Genomic DNA, 21,004 nt, shown 5'->3' on the forward strand with positions numbered 1-21,004 from the left:
TACACATCGCTGTGATGAATGTTTGTCATACCTATGAGAGGGAAAGGAAAAAAAATATACCCATACGTGATACGGGAAGAAACCAGATACTCCAAGTAAGACCATGCCTAAAGAATCAGTGATGATTAGATTTGCCAGAAGCACATGTAAGCTGGTGTTCTTTTTCTACTGCTCAAAACCTGTCTCCAATATTGACCAGTTCTGTCTAACACAAGCTGTCTGAAAATACACACGTTTTTCCACAGTGTATAAGTATTAATGGTTTTTCACTTAGCCATCAATCAAATGTATGTACTGGGCCCTCTGTATTTTCAGAGCCAGGTAAAGGAGGAGTCCCTTCAGAATATGTGAGCACTGCTGTTCAGCAGAACTACTAGGATGAAAAGTCAATGCGAACAAGAGCTAGCCAAAGGCAGGTGAATGGACAAGGTGTTAATCGCAGAAGCTGGTAAAAGTTAATATCCGTACTACCACTTCCAGTGGTTTCAAGGTGTGGGGAGGTCTTGAGCTGTCTACCAGTGTATGAAGGCTCATCACACTTTATGGACTAACATTACATAGAGCAACCAGTTCAAAGATGAATGCTGTGTACAATGTAATTGGTGTTTAAACATCTTGATAATACTATTTTAATGAAGCAAATTAAAAACAGGAAAGTTGAAAGTATTTTTGAGAGTTATAGGGTTACCTTTTAATTGTTGCAATTATTACCTTTTTGACTAGAAGAGTGATAATGCCTGACCACAGGCCAATCCATCTGTTCTGTTCTTGGTAATTTTGTTGTCAGTAGTGACCCAGGTAGCTGATGATCTCTGTTGAGAAATTCTTTGTTGTCATGGATATCTTCACCCCTATGCTTCTGGTTTCAAAAAAATAATATCTGGTGGTGCTTGCTGTCCCAGTATTTCCATGTGTGCCTGCCCACACATTTGGGCTGAGTGTGACCTACCAGAGCTCTTTGGGTAATGCTGTTATGTTGATGCGGAACTCTGATTTTTCCAGGTAGTGTTTCTGTATGCTTGAGCAAAGACTTCCAGATTTGTGTGAGACCAAGATTATTAAGGATAATGTTCACCAGACCTGAGGTTTCCTTCAAAGAGGTGTTTTTATATGCAATTATCTCATTTGTTTTAAGCGCTGGTGTTACCATCCATATTAGCATCATTTTTATTCTCCAGTAAGTCCATGAAGCATCTATATAAGCTTTGGATATTTAGGGGTCTGAGGTCCACCTAACTTTTTATGGGACTTTATTGTGATAAGCTAATTGAAGAAAACTTTTTTGAGCAGTTTCTCAAACTTCATTAGCAAATGAAGCATTTCTCTTTTTCAGTTGTAAAACTCTCTCTTGCAAGGTCAGTAAAGGAGGAGTTTGTTTGACAGTTTCTTTTTTTCAAGGTGTTTTTTGTTTTGTTTTGTTTTTTGTTTTGTTTTGTTTTGCTGAGGATGTTTTCAAGAAAATAGACAAGACAGCATATTACTTGAAAGTTTAGCCAAGGGCAAGTGATAAACTGACTAAATAAAACATATCAGTGTTCACTTATAAAGAGAAGTTTTGGTAATAGATTGCTGTATGATTTCTTGGACCCCAAATTTCTTGGATACCATTGCACCAAGTATTTTGTTATTTCCATGTTTCAATCATGCAAAGACTCAGAATGCTGTAGGGTAATTCAATATATTGATGACCTTGGTGCCAGCATTAACTAGGGGAGCAAAGGAGGAGAGATGAATCCGCAGCACAGAAGTGAATTAGATTTGAGTCATGTTTTTAATATATTTTTTGAGATGTTCTGTTTTGTGGTATTGGTTCAGACCATCTGCATTTTGGTTATAACAAGCTGTGTAAAACAAACAAAATCTTGACAACAAGATATATGTTGTACATGCTTTTATGAATTTAGTTTAAAATAAATGTACTTCAACTCTACAGGAACCTTTTATTTTAAAATATCCCTTCCTCTAATTTTCTTAAGTGTAAGAAAATGAGCTCACTTTTTGCTCTAACATACGGTACTTTATCAAACTTGTATATAAATTACTTGATTCTTCATACTGCTGATATTCTTCCAATTGTTTTAATAGACCATAAAAATGGTAATACTGTGGTAAACCATTAAACGCTTAGCCATTTAGCCCAGCAGTATTCCTTGTTTAATAGTTTTACTCATTTAACACTTACGATTTGTAACAGAGTAAATCTAATTTTAAAGTAGGTTGAGGAAGTTAAACCACCCCTGGGGAATAAATCTACACTCCCTTACCTGGAGGGCAATACTAATTGCTATCCAGACCCAGAACAGGCTCAGATGAAGTCAAGCTCCAAGGATTACTAATGAGTGAGGCTTACATTGTATGAGCAAAAAGTCTTTGAATGCTATTTTTTACCTGAGAAACTGGCTGAACAAAAGTCTGAGAAAATCCGTGCAGTCAGTAGATGGCTGGTGCTTTTAAGTGTTGGTAATTATCAGCTTTCCTCCTTGGGATGTTAATGCTAGCGGTCTGACCTTACCCCAGCATCCCTAACTTAGCCATCAGTTTGCTTTAAATCAAGCACTAAATCTGTCTGAGTGCCATTTCATATGGATATTAAAAAAACATCAGGGTCTACTTGGCTTCTTTTGTCAGCTATATCTTAGGCAATTGTGTGAATAAATTAATGGATGAAATTCACCCTTTGTCAGTTTTGCACGTATGTAAGAGCACACCTCTATTTAGATGAGCTATTTACAGACATTATTGTTATTTAAGTTACATAATCATATCAATGGCAAGGCAGGAGAGTTGCTTTGTGTGCAGGGTTTTCCACTCTTATAAATCTTGGGTTAGTTCTGAGGATGTGTTGTTATTTTTCCACCTTCCCTTTAGTTCCCATTGTTCCCCTGATATATGGGAATGGAAGCATCAAGATTTGTTTAAAACATTAGCAAGCTCCATTTAGACCTTTTTTAAAAAAGAAACGTGAGAGTGTTTGCAATGATTAGCTAGACAAATGCTAACGATGAATGAATTGTAATGTGAAACACTTTGCAGGGCATAAGAGAATGTGAGGAAAAAAAAAAAACAAGGATTAGGTCTCTCTTTCCTCATTTAAGCCCTTTTCAAGCCCAGAGGGTTTAATAGGTACTTAAGTGGTGCCCCAGAGAGTGTGATTGGAACTTACATGGTGCAAATACCTTCATCTGCCTTTCTGCTGCAGCTGAATTTTGCCCCCAATGGCCAACCTTCGTAAAAGCTAGCTATTTTCTTTGAATAATGAAGCTGTGGAAAATCCAGCAAGTACGTGGAAATCAGAACTAGGAACAGGCCCTAGAGGATTTTTAACCTAAATAGAAGAAGCCGTATCTCCAGCTTTGAAAGCTGTTACTGTTTCACTATTCTTTCTTTTTGCCTCTGGGATATTCCTGAAATGTGTGCATCTTCTGTTTTATGAGATGTACTTGGCTTCTTTAGATGTGAAGAGAAACAGGAGGAGGTGGACGATGGCATGGCCTCCAGCACTTTGTTTATGAGAACATCCTTCTAGCAATTTTATGTCTGCATGAGGTAGAAGAACAGTTTCCAGTCTGCCCTTGAGCTGTGGATCAAGCATTTTACTTCCTCGTACTCTTTTCTGCTTTATAACTCTATATTCTTTTCCCAGAGTCTTTAGACAGATGAGATTTTGGTCATTTGTAGTGGCTGGAGTACTTTCAGCTGCCTGCCTTTTTCTCAGCCAAGTTTCACAGTTGATCAAGGTAGCATTGTTCATTTCTTTCTCTGCAAAACAGCTATTCTGAGACCAGGCCTAGCATGCTGTCTCTTAGAATAGAATTGTTTAGGTTGGAAAAGACCTTTAAGATAATTGAGTCCAACCTAAACCATATCCCTAAGCACCACATCTACACGGCTTTTAAATACATACCTCCACTGAGGGTGACTCAGCCACTTCCCAGCCTGTTCCAATGCCTGACAACCCCTTCAGTAAAGGAGTTTTTCCTAATATCCAATTTAAACCTCCCCTGGTGCAACTCGAGGCAATTTCCTCCTGTCCTATCGCTTGTCACTTGGGAGAAGAGACCAGCTCCCACCCCGCTACAATCTAACTCACCTCCTGGAGCTCTGTCGCTACACAGAGGAGTTCCTGCACCTGGGCACAGCTCCCACAGGGCTGCGTCACTGTTACTGTCCTGTGCTGGTGTTAAAGCACGGTACTGGTGTTAGAGCAGAGCAGACACTGCAGCCTGTTCAACCACAGCTCTGTCTGGGCAGCTGCGTCAGTCGTGGTGGGTGCGGAGCTTCCAGAGGCCATGGCCTGCCGGCTGGGAACTATCACTGCCTGCTTGACCTACCAGCCTTTGGTGCCTTCCCTTTGTGAACTGTCTGACCCATCCTGGTTGTGAGTGCTCCCCAAGGGCTGCTTTTATACGAGGGGGGCCTGGCTGCCATTACTCTGGCCCCGCAAGTCTGGGAAACCCTGCCGTGTGCTGTGCCGAAGCACTGCACTGTGCATCCTGCCAGCACCAGAGCTGCTCACCTCAGTGATGAGACAATCCTCATGATACAGTGATACAGTACAATCAGTGTCTCAGACTTCTTTTATTATAGCTTAGCCTGATGAAATTGGGCTGATTGGTCTGTTAGCCAGGAAAAAAAAAAGAAGATGACTAACTCCTAGTTGTGGTGGTGGTGGTTTTTTTTGCCCTTTTTTTTTTTTTTCCCCGCTCCGCCAGATGAAGGTAACCTAGCAAATGATCATAGCGCTGGGTATCATTTAGCCCTAAGAGAAGGTGCAATGCACCCTGGGCACCCAGAGCTGGGTCTGTTCCAGGATGGCAGCACTGCTCATGTTTAGACTCCACGGTTCAGACTCCTGCATTTACATCCACAGTACCACAGGCAAGTGCTGCATTTGCTGTTGGAAATTAAATATTGGCCTTTGTAAAGTTACCAGATTCATTTGTGAATAAAAATGATCATAGTTGTTTTCTTAGTAGATTCATGTCCTCTCTGTGTGGTGCCCAAGGGAGGGGATCATCTGATACAGTAGTTGCTCTCCTGCGGCCGTTGTTTGATTGGTCGGTTGATACTGGGTTTAATTAATGTAACAAGACAAAGAAAAACCTATTTCTCAAATACCAAAGTGTCATGATCTGCAATGCTGATTCCTGAACAGTGACGTCTATATAGAACACTGTTGTGTTTATCATATTGCTAATTTACAGAAATAAATTTCTTTATCCACTGAGCATTGAGACACGTGCAATTCACAAGTTGTGTTATTAGCTCTTATCCCTCCACAACCATTTGTCAAAATAATTGCCTCAGCCACGATGACCTTGTTATGTGATATTTCTGAGTAAGATGTGCAACAATTTATTTCTTACTGTAGCTTTCTTGTTTAAATTAGCATAATTTCTTCTTAAAAACAAACAGATCTGACTCCTCCATTCAGCAGCAGTGCAGAGAGAAATTGTTTATACTGTTTTTAATTTGTTATTATTTTGGGTTGAGTTTTTATTTTCCTTTGGAAGATAACTAATGATTAGGAGGTAAACAGCTGCTTTCATGGAGTGATGCATTAGCATGTAGCGTGCTTCTGTAAGAATTGCTTTTAAATATCAGTGTCAGAAATTTATAATGAACAGTTTACTGTAGGATTTGCTTTTATGAACCCTATCTGAAAATCTGTCCAGATAACAATATACATGTAAAGGTATTTCCTAGCCTTTGTTTCTTGCCTTTTTACCAGTTATTAATCTACAAGAGCACCTTTCTTCCTATTCCATGACAGTCTTCAGTGAAAGACTAAGTCACAGTTTCTGGGAGGGAACACAAGTGCACTGCTTTGGTTGGGTCCCTCTTTTTTTCATGGCTCTTACCGAGAGACCTGGAGGCCCAGCTTCCCTACAGGATGTTGACTCTTTCAAAATTCTTCAATGTTTAATTAATGAGGTACACATTTTAGTCTATCTTACGTGGAGAGTCTTTCATTTCCAGTCCAGAAATACCATGAAGTTTATGGCAAACATGGATGTGGATGGTTATCCAGTTTGCCTTCCGTGTATGTTCTTTATACACATCCATCAGCTCCATCTGCTCTAACAGGCTTGCTGATTCTGTGGGTATTTGAAAAACTTGATAGTTTTCAGTTTTAGGTGTTTAGCAAGTTACTCTTTGAAATTATTAGTGCTTTTTTTTAAACGCTGGTTTTATGTTAATTTTGTCAGAGTGTGTTATTTTCAATTTGGCCAGGTGGATGCAGCTTCTGCTTTTGAAGGATGTCTTTTCATGTCTAATAACCTCTTTTACTCTGCTATTTGAGCATACAGGCTTTTTTTGGAAGCCCATTTAATATTATTTTTCATAGGTAATATACATGTACTCTGAGCTTTTACAGTGGTGCCTTTAAAGAATTTCTATGCCAGTTTATGTAAAAAGAAAGTTTTAAAATATTTATATGAATATTTTAAAATTTTAGCTGATTCTTTTTAATTTATTTTTAACTAGCTTCTTCATTTTTGTATCATTCTTCTTTTTCAAGTTAAGCAAGCTAACCTTTCAAGTTAAACCTCTTGTGGGTTTCCTTTTGGGTTTCTTTTTGGCTTTTTTTCCCTCTCACACAAGCAGTTTTGTGTCTGAGTGTAAAGTAGCAAGTGTCTATTCCAGGGTTTTTCTTGGGTAACTTCATCTTAAATCTTGAGCTGATTCAAGAATTGCTTCTCATCTTGTGAGTTTTTACACTGGCTGCTCCAATTAGCGGTTCTATGTGGCTTAGAATGTCCACCAAACATGCCAGGTAGCCATAGTATACTACATGGGGCTTAAATAAAATCTGTCGTTGTTATTAAGCTTTGTCTTCACAGCTCTTCACTCTCTCTGGCAATTTGTAGCCATTGTCATCCTAATATATTCTACATTTCTATTTTAGTATATCTTGCTCTAGGTGTCCAAAGCTTTGTAGAGAAATAAGAGGCATTTTTCTAGTACTTGCACAAATAATCAATTATTAACCCTTAATCAATCTTTCCACAACCTGAAGGGCAGGCTCCCATGAGGTAACATGTCCCTATTCCTCTCATTCCAGTGATGTCTCCTTTCCCTGCAACCTTGAATTGCAACATCTCTTGAGTAATTCTGATGATTTGCAGTTGTTCTGTTGGTACCTTTTCACCCCATGTTACACCAAGTGCACTGCTACTGACTTATCCTGAATGCCAGTGGCACCTTTTAGATCTTCTGTAATGAACTTCTTGTAAACCAACTATTCTGTTCTTCTCCTTGGAACCAGGTCAGTGGTGATTTTTCAGGACTGTTTCTCAAGGTGGAATATCATACAAGTCTTCATGAGTTTCTTCTAACGAATGACAGAATTTTTTCATTTTAGATATTTCCTGTCATCAGTCTTAATCAGTCAGACTCCCTTATGGGTTTTCATCTCACACAAAACTCTTGTAATCTGTGGTGATTTCTTTTGTCAGCTGTCTCTTACTTCCCAGGCTACTTAAAATATCTTGTCTTTTCCCAGTAATTGTTTGTTTTCTCTCTTTAATCTGTTGAGTCATTTTCTCAAACCTACTAGGAGTTCACTCTCTGCTTTCAATTGTTATGTTTAACTTGGAAAAATTCTCCCTAACTATACTTACTCTTCCTGAACTTCTCTTCAATTTCAGTTTTATCTGACAATTACTGTCTCTAATACACTATGGACTCCATCACCCATTGTGTACATGACTCTTGACTAATTTGAGTTAATTGCAAGTTAATTACTATTTAACAGATTTGATTTTCTTCATTATTTGCTGAGCTACGTGTTAAATTATGCTGTCTTTTTGAGGAAATGACTTTCCACAACTACAGATATATGCCCTGTTTAAACCATTTGGCACTGTTAGATGTGGCCATAACATTTTTGCTTATGTTGTTCTTTTGCTTATTTGAAAACAATTCTGGCATATAAATTGCTTTTTTACTCATTTACAGTGCTGCTGCTGTCTCCAGGAGTACAAAAAGCTCTCCCGCACATTCAAGACAATGTTTCTAGAAACTGTTACAGATGTGCAAGTTTGGGAAAAGTGTAATGTGTTTGTTCATTTAGTGCCATTATTTGCACTGTGACCAAATAAACTTTATATTAAAATTATGCAAGATAAAAAAAAAAGTCTACCTAGTATATGTAGCAAAACAGAATCAAGTGTTACTTTAGATTTTCTAGGGCACTTGTTTGATAGCATGGTTCCTGCAAAGTCCGGGATCACAGAAAATATTGACTAAAAATAGACACATCTTTTCGGTACACATTTTGTAACTGAAAGTTATTCCATCTCTAAGTACACACTGAGCATTGGGTTAGTTCTTTTAATTCTTATAATATGAAGGGAATATTAGATGAAGAAAGACTTAAACTGTTTGCATAGCTGATCCGTGTATCTGGATCACTGAAAATAAAAAATTAAACATGCTGTGATCGCTCCAATTTTTTTTTTTGTTAAATCCTATACCTCCTAAAATAAAATAAAATCTACTGTGTTTGCTCTTGCATAAATCTTAGTTGTAACTACTTCGTAGTTTCTGTTGATCCGAATTCCAAAGGCCTCCTTCAGACTTCTCTCAGGAAATTCTACCTTTAACTCTTCATTCTAAATTATTGAGAGCTTATCAGAGTTTCAGTAACAGCATTCTGGAACATGTGATCACCAGCCCCTATGCCATGACCAAAATCTAATCCTGCAATGTTACAAATTCATCAGATGTAACATGCCTGTATAATTTCCTACAATGACTTTCTCTAGGTGTGATCTTATGCGGTAAAGCTCGTATTTCTCTACTAATTGTAGAGATCTATTTATGGTCTCTTGTTGATAAGATCCACACAGTATTATGTTGCATAATGTAAGTAGGTTACAGTATTGTGTGGTTCCTTGGTAGCTTCTAATAAAACAACACAGCCAAAGATGGTATTTTTAGCTGTTGTTAAGCTAAGCTTTTAGCAGCACTTCTGCCAAAGGCAACAGTGTATGGCCAAGGTGATGTGCAGCTGCACAACCTGCCTTACTGAAACTGTCAGTAAAGATTAGTAGGGCTTTTTTTCTGAACACTAGGTGTCAACATCAGGTATTATTTGAATATTCTACAAGTAATCTGAATAAAATACTTAAGATAAAGTATAGGCAGGAAGGAGATGCAAAGTGATATATCTGAATTACAAAGCACTCCAAGAACTAGTGTAGTGGGTTGTGGTTTGTTTTGGTTTTTGTTGTTGTTGTTTGTTTTGTTTTTCTGGAAGCAAAGCATGCCCATTAACCTGGTCTGCTTTCCGGTTTTCATTTAACTTGGGTAAGTGTGGTACTGTTATCTGTTCAGCTGCAATTTGATGGAGTTGCAATGGTTTTATTATACAAGATAGGTTTATGACCATAGAAATGCAAGGATTTTCAGTTAATTGCTTTTGTCCTGAAAATATCTATGTTCTTCCCTTGAAAGAGGAGAAATTCAAATTGCTTGTGTCTTCTCTACTTCACTCTGTTTCTGTTGTATGATATTTTTAACCATTAAATATTAACATTTTCTGAAAATGTTGTTAGTGGACACTTCCATTTTGCTTTAATTGTGTGGGAGTTACTCCATCTGCTCTCATTTTGTGACTGACATCTGCAACTTATAAACAGCTCTGAGTTTTAGTCTGTATTTAATTACAAAGTTAACTTTATAATGTAATTTTGCATCTTTGTCTGAAGAGGTGGTTATATATTTGTGCTTTAGAAGGAACACAGATTTCTAAGACTACTTTTTTACTGAGCCCTCCCCTGCTCCATTTAAGGCCTGAATGAAAACGAGGTAGGCAAACTTTCCTAATTGTATGGTGATCTTCTGTGTTTCTGAAATTAAAAGGATGTCATTTTGAAAACATGCCTGTGGTATAATAGCACGTGTATATTAATTCTTTCTGTCTTTTGCCTCTTGAAAAAGCGAAAGTAGATTTTCTGTGCTGTGAGCTCAAATTGTAACTTGATCTCTGCATAAGAGAGGTGAATGTTTGTGGTAAATGTGGCTTTCTTAATGAGGACCTGCTGTTCTGCATGAAACACTGTCACAAATAATAATAAACAGCACCCAGTTTCTGCCATTGCAGTAGGAATAAAAAATGGCTAGTGAATCTTTCCTCCACAACTGTGTCAACAGCAGGTCCTCATTACTTGTTCACAGCAGCTGAAAACTGATTTATTTATCCCCTGATGATCAGAATGCTGCCAAAGCTTGTTGTCTTTGTTGAATTTTTTTGAAAGGGAAAAATAAATATTTTCCTTTTTTTCAAAATGATTTTATTGGTGCTCCCTGAAGCTGGTTATGCTACTTTCAATCAGTTAGATTGCTAATGGACTTTCCGGACATGGAACCTGAGAGCTGTAGGAATTGCAAATGCATGTGATTCCAGCCAAGCTCCTGAACTGACAGGTAATCATCTGATTAGGAGGTGGGAAATCAGATTGTGTTTACTTTTGAAAAGGATTTGCCTTATTGTTCATGCTTCTGCGATAAATGCACAAGTGCCTACTTTCCACATGGAGAATATGAGAAGTTCTGTAATATCATTATAAAGAATATCACATCCATCGGTTTCTTTATTTTCTTGTGTGTTGTTTTCCTCTGGAGTGACCTTCAGTCATTCTTGGCTGCGGGAAGGAAGCACAGGAAAGCCAGTAAAGAGCATTTGACTTAAAAGGAAAGAGTGAACTGAGATCTGAAGAGGGTAACCACTTCAGGAAGATACCTTGGCAAAGGGAATAGAGGTCCCTATTATTGAATGTTTGGTTTTAATGACATCAAAAGGAACAGAGAAACTGGAAGAAAGGAAACAGTTTTTAATTTATCTTGCAGTATAGCTTAGGGACCCACAGGTGCAAGGAGAGACAACTTGGGACAAAATGGTTGCGCCTGTCCTTGTTGACCTGAGGGGTCCTCCTGCTGACTCTTGGAGTATGTAAGGAGTAAAGCCAGGCTTGTGTGGAAAAGGCAATTTCATGTCACTCAGCTGCAGATGTTTAGTGCACTTTGTTTAGTGATCATGACCACACCGGAGAAGAACAGAGTTGGAGTTGCTATTGAGGCCCTGGAGGCTCCTAAATCCAAGGCTCCATCTTAAGCCTGGAAGATTTATATCCTTTATCTGCCTCATGGCTGCTTAAGGCTGCATGATGTACTCAGAATCAAAAACCCCTTCAAAGGTCCGAACTTCATAGATCTTAAATCCTGTAAACATCTTGGTTCCTGGAGTACCAGTTCCAGGAATGTTTCAGGAAATACTATGTTACAATAAGTTTGAGTCCAATAGTCCTGTTTTCCAGCAAGGAAATTGAATTAAAAGAGGGGAGAATTAGATGAGAAACCTCTGTTGGGACTAATTAGAAATATTTCTGAATGGGGTGAGTTAGACAAGCATCCATTAAAACTATGTAAATCCACAGCTGTCCAGCTTCCAGCAAACTGAGAGAGAAAAGGAAATGAGAAACTATTCTCAGAGGCAATTTCTTTTGGAAGGGGAGGGAAAACTTCATGGCTGATGGAGACTGTTTTGTGCCATTCCTTGTCTGAAGGGAGTTTGTACCAGTCTATAGTTCAAAAATATCACTTTTCTACAGCAAATCACTGACGCAACAGACACTAAATGTGAGTAAAAGATCTAATTCTGTGCCAGTTGCCATAAGATTTGTGATTAGCCTTCTCTACCACAAAAACCAAACTGAGGCCGTGGGATTTACTGGAGTGATCATTGACTCTCAGCATGAAGGTAAAAAGAGATGTTATTGGTTTAGACTGGAGAACTGGGGATGGAGGGTGTGTATATATATATATATATAAAATTGAATTTCAGACAGAGACAACTTTTTGTGAAGATATGTCCACCTTTCCCCCTCACCTTCTCAATGCATCCAAATGGAAAATTTTCTAGAGATATATCTTAGGATTTCAAGAAATCTCAGTTCAGATGAACGAAGGATTATGACATGTGCATGCTTTTCTTCTGGGATCGCTGTTCTGGCCTGAAACTTGTGGCTATATCTACTTTTTATGCTGCATGTGAGATGATTGTGTAAGTAAAGCAGTTAATATCATAGGCACAACTTGTAAGTGGTTCCCTTTAGGATTCAAATCTGCATTATCCTCATTGTTAAATGATTCTCTATAAAGCAGGGATCCTAGTTAAATGTGGTTGTGGAGCAGGGACGGCCAGCGGCTCCCTGGAGCCTGCAGCCATGGGGGGGCCTGTGGGGGGTCCCCTGGGGCTGGCAGGGCAGGCCTGGCCCACTGTCCCTCACACCCAGCTGAGGCCATCAGGTGCCTCTGTAGGGATGGGCCAAGGCCAGGCTTAAAGTTGATATTTGAAAAAACAGTATATGGCACATAACCGACACCAAAACCTGATCTAGAGTCTTTTGTGCTGTTGATGTGACAGCAAGTTAAAATACGTGTGTATTTACAGGGTGATTTCTATCTAAATATTTAAACATGCCATTAAAACAAGTTGGCTTTTGCCAATTCTAAATGATAATTGTTGAAACAAATTGATCTTATTTTGATAACATTGGAACAAGATATTTCTAAGCAAGAGGGTTTTGTTTTAGCTTTATGCATTGATTCCATTGATGAGACATGTTTAATATGGATAGAATATCTTCAATGCAAGTACTAAGCTGTCTTGTAAAAGGTGTCTCACCAAAGGCACAAACTAAAATGGCCACCAGGCTTAAGAGGTTTTTCTTCTCTTGAAAATATTAAAGCCTTTCTGCCAAGATGCTAGAAACTTTTTTTCCAATTAACAGGAACAGTGACATGTGTGTTCCCATTTACAAAAATTCTAGTAATCAATGGAGAATTGTGGTAATTGTGCCTTGGCCTGAGAGAAATGCAGTATTTGGGAGACAGTACTCAGTACAGGGGTTTTTACACAACATGCTAAATGTTAATAAGATTCTTCATTCATCTGCTCATCTCTAATGGCATCTTAATTTCTTAAAAGCATTTCAGCTGAAAACTTGAACAGTTTTCATGTTTCATGATGAAAGAATTATCTGATGGTAACTCAGACTTGCTGTGATCCCTACTGGCTATATTCATAGAGGCTTTAATATGGTTATCTTAATCTTTAGGGGGATTTGTGTAAGCATGAAGTACTCAAATGAACTGAAATTCAGAAAAGCTTTTCATAATTCATTACCAAATTTTTCAGGGAACTGGACTTCTATCACCTAGCATTTCTACTTCAATCTAGACGTAGCACTTCAGCAGAACAGCCAAGAGTTTCAAGGACTCATGTCCAAGACGTAGACATTTGACAGGAGATATTGTCATCTCTTAAGTCCAGATTTTCACGAGGAGGCTATGCAAACATTTCTGAAGTACTGTATACCTTTTGCTGAAGTCAGGTGCTACTGTACCAATATTCTTAGTTTTCTCTGTATCATATTTTACATTTTGCATTTCTCAATGGCCTGGAAAGCTTACAGTTTTCTACAAAAGTGCCATTATGTTTATTACACTATTTATATATTTATACTTTTAGTGTGGTTTTGTTTCATTTTATTTTCAAAAACTTGCATCCAGGTCTTTGGAAAGTTGTTTCAGTTGTTGATCATTGCTTGAGTGTCAAATTCTTTCTCTGATGTTTTGCATACATGGTTTGCAGTAACTTAATTCACCTGTAATTTTCTCTAGGGACACCAGTAACTTACAGTGTAGACTTACTTCTGTCCTTTTGTTTGTCTGGTTTTAATTATCCCTATTACCCCGCCTGTCTTTCCAATATTTGGTACAAAGGATGTTGTTCTCGGTGTGAAGGCTCATAGGGCTTATCCTGTGAAACAGTGACTGTTCTTGGAACATCTGTACCAGAGTTCTTCAGAAGGTGGAGGAGATGGTTCCTTTTGTGAGGTATCTGAGAGAGCTCGAATTGTAGAACCTGCTTTTCCAATACTGCACAGCTCTGAGCTTTGGCTTAATTTCTGTGTACTTTAGTGTACTTCATTACACTCTGTACAGTTTGAAAGAGAGAGAAAGTTTTCATTAAACATATTAATGACCAAACAACATTTAGCTTGCAGTCTCAACTATAAAAAAAAGAGATAAGGGGGGGGTGGGGGGGAAGGTTTCCTACATAAAGTAAATGTGACACCTGAAGTAAATGAAAAATACAAAGGTGAGAGATCAGTTGTTCTCTCAAATCCTTTCAGTTCTAATAATGTGGTTTTAATATCTCAGAATAAGAAATGGAGTCTTTATGTGTGATTTTTTAATCTTAACTCTGATCTTTTACTACCACTAAAACACTTGTGGTGTTTGTTCAAGAAAGTCTCCTCACAAGTTATTTAAAGTATTTATTAAAATGGCAGTACGTTTCCATATTTTATTATGGTGAAAGTTCTGTTGGCTGGATTGTTCTTGTACAGCATCCAGTAAGTGTTTTTGTGTTTCTGCATCGGTGGTGTATGGGATTTGCAATAATGGATGTCATAACCCTCTGCTGAAGCTTTGGAAAGAACTGGCCATCAATCATAACATACAGTCTTTTCAATTGTAGCTCCAAGTAAATGTATTTTCTTCATTTATTTGGAAGCTATTATGCTGTCATTTAAAAGCACAAGGAAAAGGGGAAAAAGCCCTTTCAGTGAGACGTTGTGCACTCGATTTTTTTAAATAACAATGGATTGTTTCATGTTAAATTTAAAGCGTCGTAATTCCTTAGCAAATAGGTTTACTGTTGGTTCGTATAGTCAAAAGTGGTACAACTGGAATATGAACATCTGCTCTGATCCCAGTTTTCAAACGCAACAGAAAGAACAAACAGACGAACTTTCCCTATTTTATACTTTGAAAAGTTGAAACTTTCTTCCTCATGTAATTGCCCTCCCAGATCTCATCAGTGATGGTTCACATGCTGTGTTTCACAGATCAGAGATTTCAGAGCTGGCTTTCTGATGAGTAAGAGGTTCTCTAGCCATCATCACCAAGCCAGCCTTGCTTCCTACTTCTGTCTGCTTCTTGCTTTATTGCTTTATCTTCTTTACTGATGCTTAACTTGCCAGCTGAGGTTTTTGTACTGCCACATCACACAGCAGGACCTGGGCACAGACCTTGTTGCAGAGCAGAAAAGTTGTCATTTGCCTTTGACTTGTTTTTTTCTCCCTTTTCAGGATGAATGAACAAGTCTTTAGGGTTATGAGTAATTGCAGTGGAGCAGTTTGAAATTATTTAAAAAAAAAAATTTTTTTTTTTGGTCACTTTGATAATGAAGTGAGATAGTCAATATTATAATAAAGAAATCAAACTGGGATACTCTGAGATAACTCACTCATTCTTTAAGAGCTTTCTAGTTCCTGGATATATACTTAGTAGGAAAAGTTAATCTGAGATATTTTTTAAAAAAGCTTCATAAATAGGACCACATTCCTGTCAAGTGTGTGGCTTTCATGCCTTTAAATGTTAGCATCTGTGTTAAGGAAGTTTGACAATGATGTTCCACAGTTTTTACTTATTGAATCTGGTCTGTTTTATTGACGGAAGTTTGTTGTATTCAAGAAACTTTTATGCAAAATTATGATATGGTGTTTCATAATAAATGTTCATTACAGTACAATCAACAACTACCCATTTTCCTGGGACATCTTTACTTCACCTTCATTATAAATGTCTCTACAGTTTTACGTTTGTTTCTTGTTTAGGAAACATCTACACAATGTCCTGTTTTGAAAAAACCTTCTTTTTAACACTTAGTCTAAAACTGCAGAGCTGCAATTCCAACAGTGTTGAAGAAGTTCCTTCCATCATATTTTTCTTTGTCTCAAATATGGACAAATTCGAAGAATTCAGTGCTCTGTGAAAATCATTAGCTACTAATGCAAGTAGTGGATACCCATCAATTTGTCTACAAACAAACAAAAAACCACAAAAGCTGTGAAATTGTGTAATGCACAAGAAAAAAATGGATGAACACATGATTTTTTTTTTTTTTTTAAGCAGAATTTCCTCCTGAAAATGCTGAAAAAATATATATAAAGAGCAGCTTGTTTTTTTCTTTATCTTGACTGCAAGTTTTCTTTGCCTTGTGGTATAAAGGTGTAGCCATGGTAACTTAACATTTTAGTCACTTCTCTGCAGTGTGTTCCTTAGGTAAAGAGTATGTAGAACTTGCACTTGATGGCTGAACTAATTAATTCAGCTTTCTTTTAAATAATATTTCAAGACAAGCATTCTTATTTAAAAATACATAAGTGAAACAAAAATGTCAAATCTGTGAAGGAAACCACAAATTTGCATTTGAAATTTTGTTGCTGGATCCACCTGACTGGAAGACAGGAATTTTCTGGGCTTATGAAATCCTCAGCTTTCCTTGAGAACAAGGGAAAACCCGTGACTCTCAGGAAGTGCCCATATTTCATTTAATTGCACGTCAGCATCAGTTCTGCAGGCTCTGGCCTTTCGGCAGCCGCAGTGACTTGGAGAATGCTGAGAGAACACTTGAGTTAGTGGTGACTGCTGGCTCTGCAACAAGCTATGCCAGGCTTTTCTCTTAATGCTCTCGAGTATCTTCTAGTGTGGAATGAAAACAAATGTTGAACCGTCTCTAATTGTAAACAATTTTTGATTGCTGTATTTATGTGGGAAAGAAGCATCTATCTGTAGTAATGGTGTTGGTAGTTTTGTTGTAATGGGAGCTTGTCAAGACTGAAAATGAAAGCTTTTTCCTTTGGATTTTTGGATTTGTGAATGCTCCAAAACACTACAGAGTGAAAGGGGGGTTGATGATGGGCTTTGTCATTGACCTGTACTTTGGGTTTGTACTTCCCATGTGTGCTACTTGCCAGGTGATAACTTTATTTAACTGTGCATTTGGATACTATTATTGAAACTCACTACTATGAATATTGAACACAATCTGTGGTCCTCTAATTGTTTAAGTAATCCTTTCGGCTAATTCCTTGCACAGAGGTACGTCCCACACGCTTCACATTCTGTAACTGCAGTACACATGTATCATTGTTTCCCTAAAAAAAGAAGGCTTTTTGGTGCTGGTGGTGGTATTTTGGTTTGTGTTTTTTTTTTTTTTTTTTATGATGGGTGAAGTCTGGTACGTCTCTTTCTAAAGCCGAAAATGTGCCTGGTCTCACATGAGGGATATGTCAGCATTTGTAGGTATTTCTTGTATGTGTACTATCAAGATAGAGGCATAGTGCTTTATCTGCAGTTGTACTTGTGCAAGGAAACATGAATTTAAACGAGAGAGCAAACATATCATCACTGGTCTTTGCTATTCTTAATATGGAAGAGGAAAAATATTTCCTACAAGCCTTCCATGAGATTTAGGGGCAGACTGGTCAGGAATTACTGTGAGTGCCAGGCACCAGGCTTCCCAAACTCACAGAGCAGCTGAGCAATTTGACTGTGCTTTTTGCAGACTGGCTGCCTGGGATGTAGCCAAATTAGACAGCCAGTTTCTCAGTGTTGGTATGCAAATAAAGCAGGGTTGTGTCCCTAAATATCAGCCTCTTAGACTAGAGGGAAAACAGCTAAGAGGGGTTAATGAATGAATTCCCTAAACCACAGCACGCTAGAAGAGGACGTTGTGGGGGAAAGAATAAGTTGCCTCTTTTTTTTCTCTTTTTTGAAGGGGAGGGAGCACTCACACTTAATCTAGTGGAGACTAATCTGAGAGTCAAATGCCCTTAATTAGGTTTTCACTTGGTGTGAGTTTTGTTTGTCTGGCAGATCTCTTTGGCAGACATGCAAAGAGACTCTGATCTATTTAGAGCTGTTTACATTCAATATATGAAATATTACCCACATCTCTAGGCAAAGAGTTCGCACACAGAAATGAAAACTCACCTGCACTTCTCTAAGGTGAAGGAGTCAATCCCCAAATGGCTGCAAACTGTATGTATGTACGAGAACTTTGGATTGCAGAACACAGTGGTAAATGCTGAATGTGCAGAATGGCTTAATTTCCTGTGTGCAGGGCTGAACAAGGTTATTAAGAAGCCCTTTCAAGTTTAAGATTTTCCCCAGGGAAACTCCAGAAACACAGCTACTTAAAAGGAGAGAAAAAAAAAGAGAGGAAAAAAGTAAGAATAAAAAGGGACTGAGATGTGCAGATGCTGGCTGTGTGCTGCATAGAAGCTGGAGGCAATATTTTGTAGAAACTTGAGGTGTGAGACAGGGTATGGCAGCAGGAATGGGAGGAGGGACTGAGCTTTCATCAGGGCTTTCTCTCACTCCTGATACCTGACTCAGATGTGTTGCAGGTGTAGACAGTTGCTGACACATGAGAGAATAAAGCCTGGGAGTGCTGAGTGAGTTGAATCAACAGCTGTTGCTGAGAAAAGGAAGAGAGAAGAAAGTACAAATTTGTTCTGACTGGTGATGATTTGGGGAATGTGTATATGAGAAACTTCGATTTGGTGACTTTGCATCATTGGAAATATCAGTGTGAATGCAATCCACCAGCTGCTGCCTAGTGCACTTAAAGGCACGTTGCTCTGGGGGGAGAGGGATGTTTCTGGGGAAAGTAGCAGCCAAAGAAATGCATGTGATAGTTTGGGATAAAGGCCCATTTAGGAACATTTTAGATCAGACTATTTTGCATTTTAGATTTTTTTTTTTCTTAATTCCTCTTGGTTTTTTATATAAAGAATACAGGGAGAAGGATTATACAATAGAGTTGCTTTTAAAGTGGCCTAATGAACAGCAACAGGAAGAATCCTGCTAAACCAGCTGCTTATAAACCCACACAGTTTTGCATAACACATTTATTTTGGAAAGATGCTACAGGCGGAAAAAGGAAACAAGGTGGGTGTGGGGAGATGGTTTCTTGGAAGAGGATACATCTATAGATATGTCTTAGAGAAAAAAAAATGAGTTTTGGTTGGTTTGTAGTTTTCATTTAGGGTTTTTTTGGGGGATGTTATATGTGTGTGGTTTTGATTATATTTTTAAAATAGGTCTACTTTAAAATTGGATGATGAAAACCTGAAAATGTGGAACAGAGATACTAATAATATCACAGTGTCTCTGTGCAGATAGTGGGATTAGATAGTACTTCTGTTAAGTCCCATTTCTGATGTTTCCATATTTTGATGCTGACAGTGAAGGATGACACCTTCTTTAGTATAACTAACTTTTAATCACCTACATGCATGATGAATCATATTGTAGGTACCTGTGTTTTGCAATACATTGTATTCAGCTTAGGTTGCACATAAGAGAGGTATTTTTCTTTCACCATTAGTATTCAGAGCCAAATTTATTCTTATTTAACCTTCTTGTTGAATTCTTTGGTAGCTTTAAGTAGACTGAAAGGCTAGTGCAGCATTCATCATATATCAGATGATACTTAGACCAAAATTTGGAAAAACATGCAATAGAGTTTGGACCTCATCTTTTTGGATACTCATAAAGAAATGCCATGAAAAGATAAAATTTCAGAAAAAAATGGGTTATTAATAATGATGTATTTTCATTATTTGGTTAATTAGTTTATAGCTCTTTAGCAGAATAATTAACTGAGCTTCAGTTAAGCCTGTAAATGCCTAACACTTCTAGAAAGCAATTAATCTTTCTGAAACTTCAAAATTCCAGGATAAAGTTTTCTGCAGTAAAAACTTCAGTTTCTAATATGTTTGGAAAAAAATACAGTAGTGTGTACCCACTGTGCTGTGATTACAGCCTATATAACCATGAGAAATCATTCCTTCCTCTATTCAAAGTTTGTGCCTCGTGTTTCTCTGTATCATGGAAAGGGTTTTTTGACCTGTACCAGGAGTCCGATGACGGAAAACTTGCTCATCAAAGTGTTATGGCAGCAGAGGGCACAAGAAATTGCCTCTGTTGATATTTGGAGATGCAAAACTCTTATGTGCCAAGGACAAGTTGTATCAGGGTGGGCTGCTCCACTACTTGTTGCCATTCCTCAGGATAGGCAGGGAAAATGACATTCAAAAATTGCCAAGAGTTGCAAAAGCTGTCATTTTTAACAGCAGACATGTGTATCAACAGGAGATGTTGTAGTGTAAGTAGTTACCTGCCACATGAGTGACCTTCAGTTTAATATGCATCTGTCTGGGTTGATTTTATCTTACAGTATGTTATTGAACAGAAAAGCAAGATGAGCCAAATCCCACTTATTGTTCTTGAATGCTGCAAGACTCCTTACGCGAACAAGAGGACCAGGAGGTGACTCTATAAAAAGAATATTTAGCTGCATTTTTAGATCATCTGCCAGATTCTAATCTCTGTAGGCATAGAAACAGGGTGTGTTTTTTTTTTTTCCTTTGACAGCCACACATCTGAAATTAGAGTTTAACTCCTACAGTTGTCAAAATAGATTTTCTGTGGTGTCAGAGCTTTTTCTAGCATCAAAAGAATATCCAGTTTATGTTTCACCCCTGTCTTATGAAGCCTTAGGTTGGATTTTTGCATAGGCTGATTTCTCATCTTCAGTTACAAGAGCAGGTGCAACTTTCTGTGTCCTCAATTATTATAATTTCTCCTTAAGGAAACAGAGTTTAAAAGCAGTTAGTTTAGATGATACATGCCATTGGACATTATGTCTGTACAATTACCCAGCTGTAATATGTTTGTTATCAGTCAAGGGCTGGTACTCTGATATCTTTTTACCAAATTTCAACCTTAAGACCACTGAGGCAGTTGAAATCTGCTGGGTTAAGGCAGATCAGAATGTAGATTGCTATAAAAAGGATATACTGCTCAGCCAGGAGAAATTTCTAGAGGTGGTCCAGTGAATTTATAAACTGAATATGGGTGAGGAATGTTTCAAAGCTTCAACAATATTTGATAGAATCACAGAATCTTTGACTTCCCCTCGCCCCCGCCCTTCACTACTTCCCATTTCTTAACAAAATACAGCTTGGAAATACACATAAAGTTGATTTAAAAAAAAAAAAAAGAAAAAAAAATATATATGTATATATATATTAATCAGCCCAGCTAAGATAATGCTAAACACTTTACTCTCGGC

Source organism: Patagioenas fasciata, chromosome 15, assembly GCF_037038585.1.
Source record: "Patagioenas fasciata isolate bPatFas1 chromosome 15, bPatFas1.hap1, whole genome shotgun sequence".
NCBI lineage: Eukaryota > Metazoa > Chordata > Aves > Columbiformes > Columbidae > Patagioenas > Patagioenas fasciata.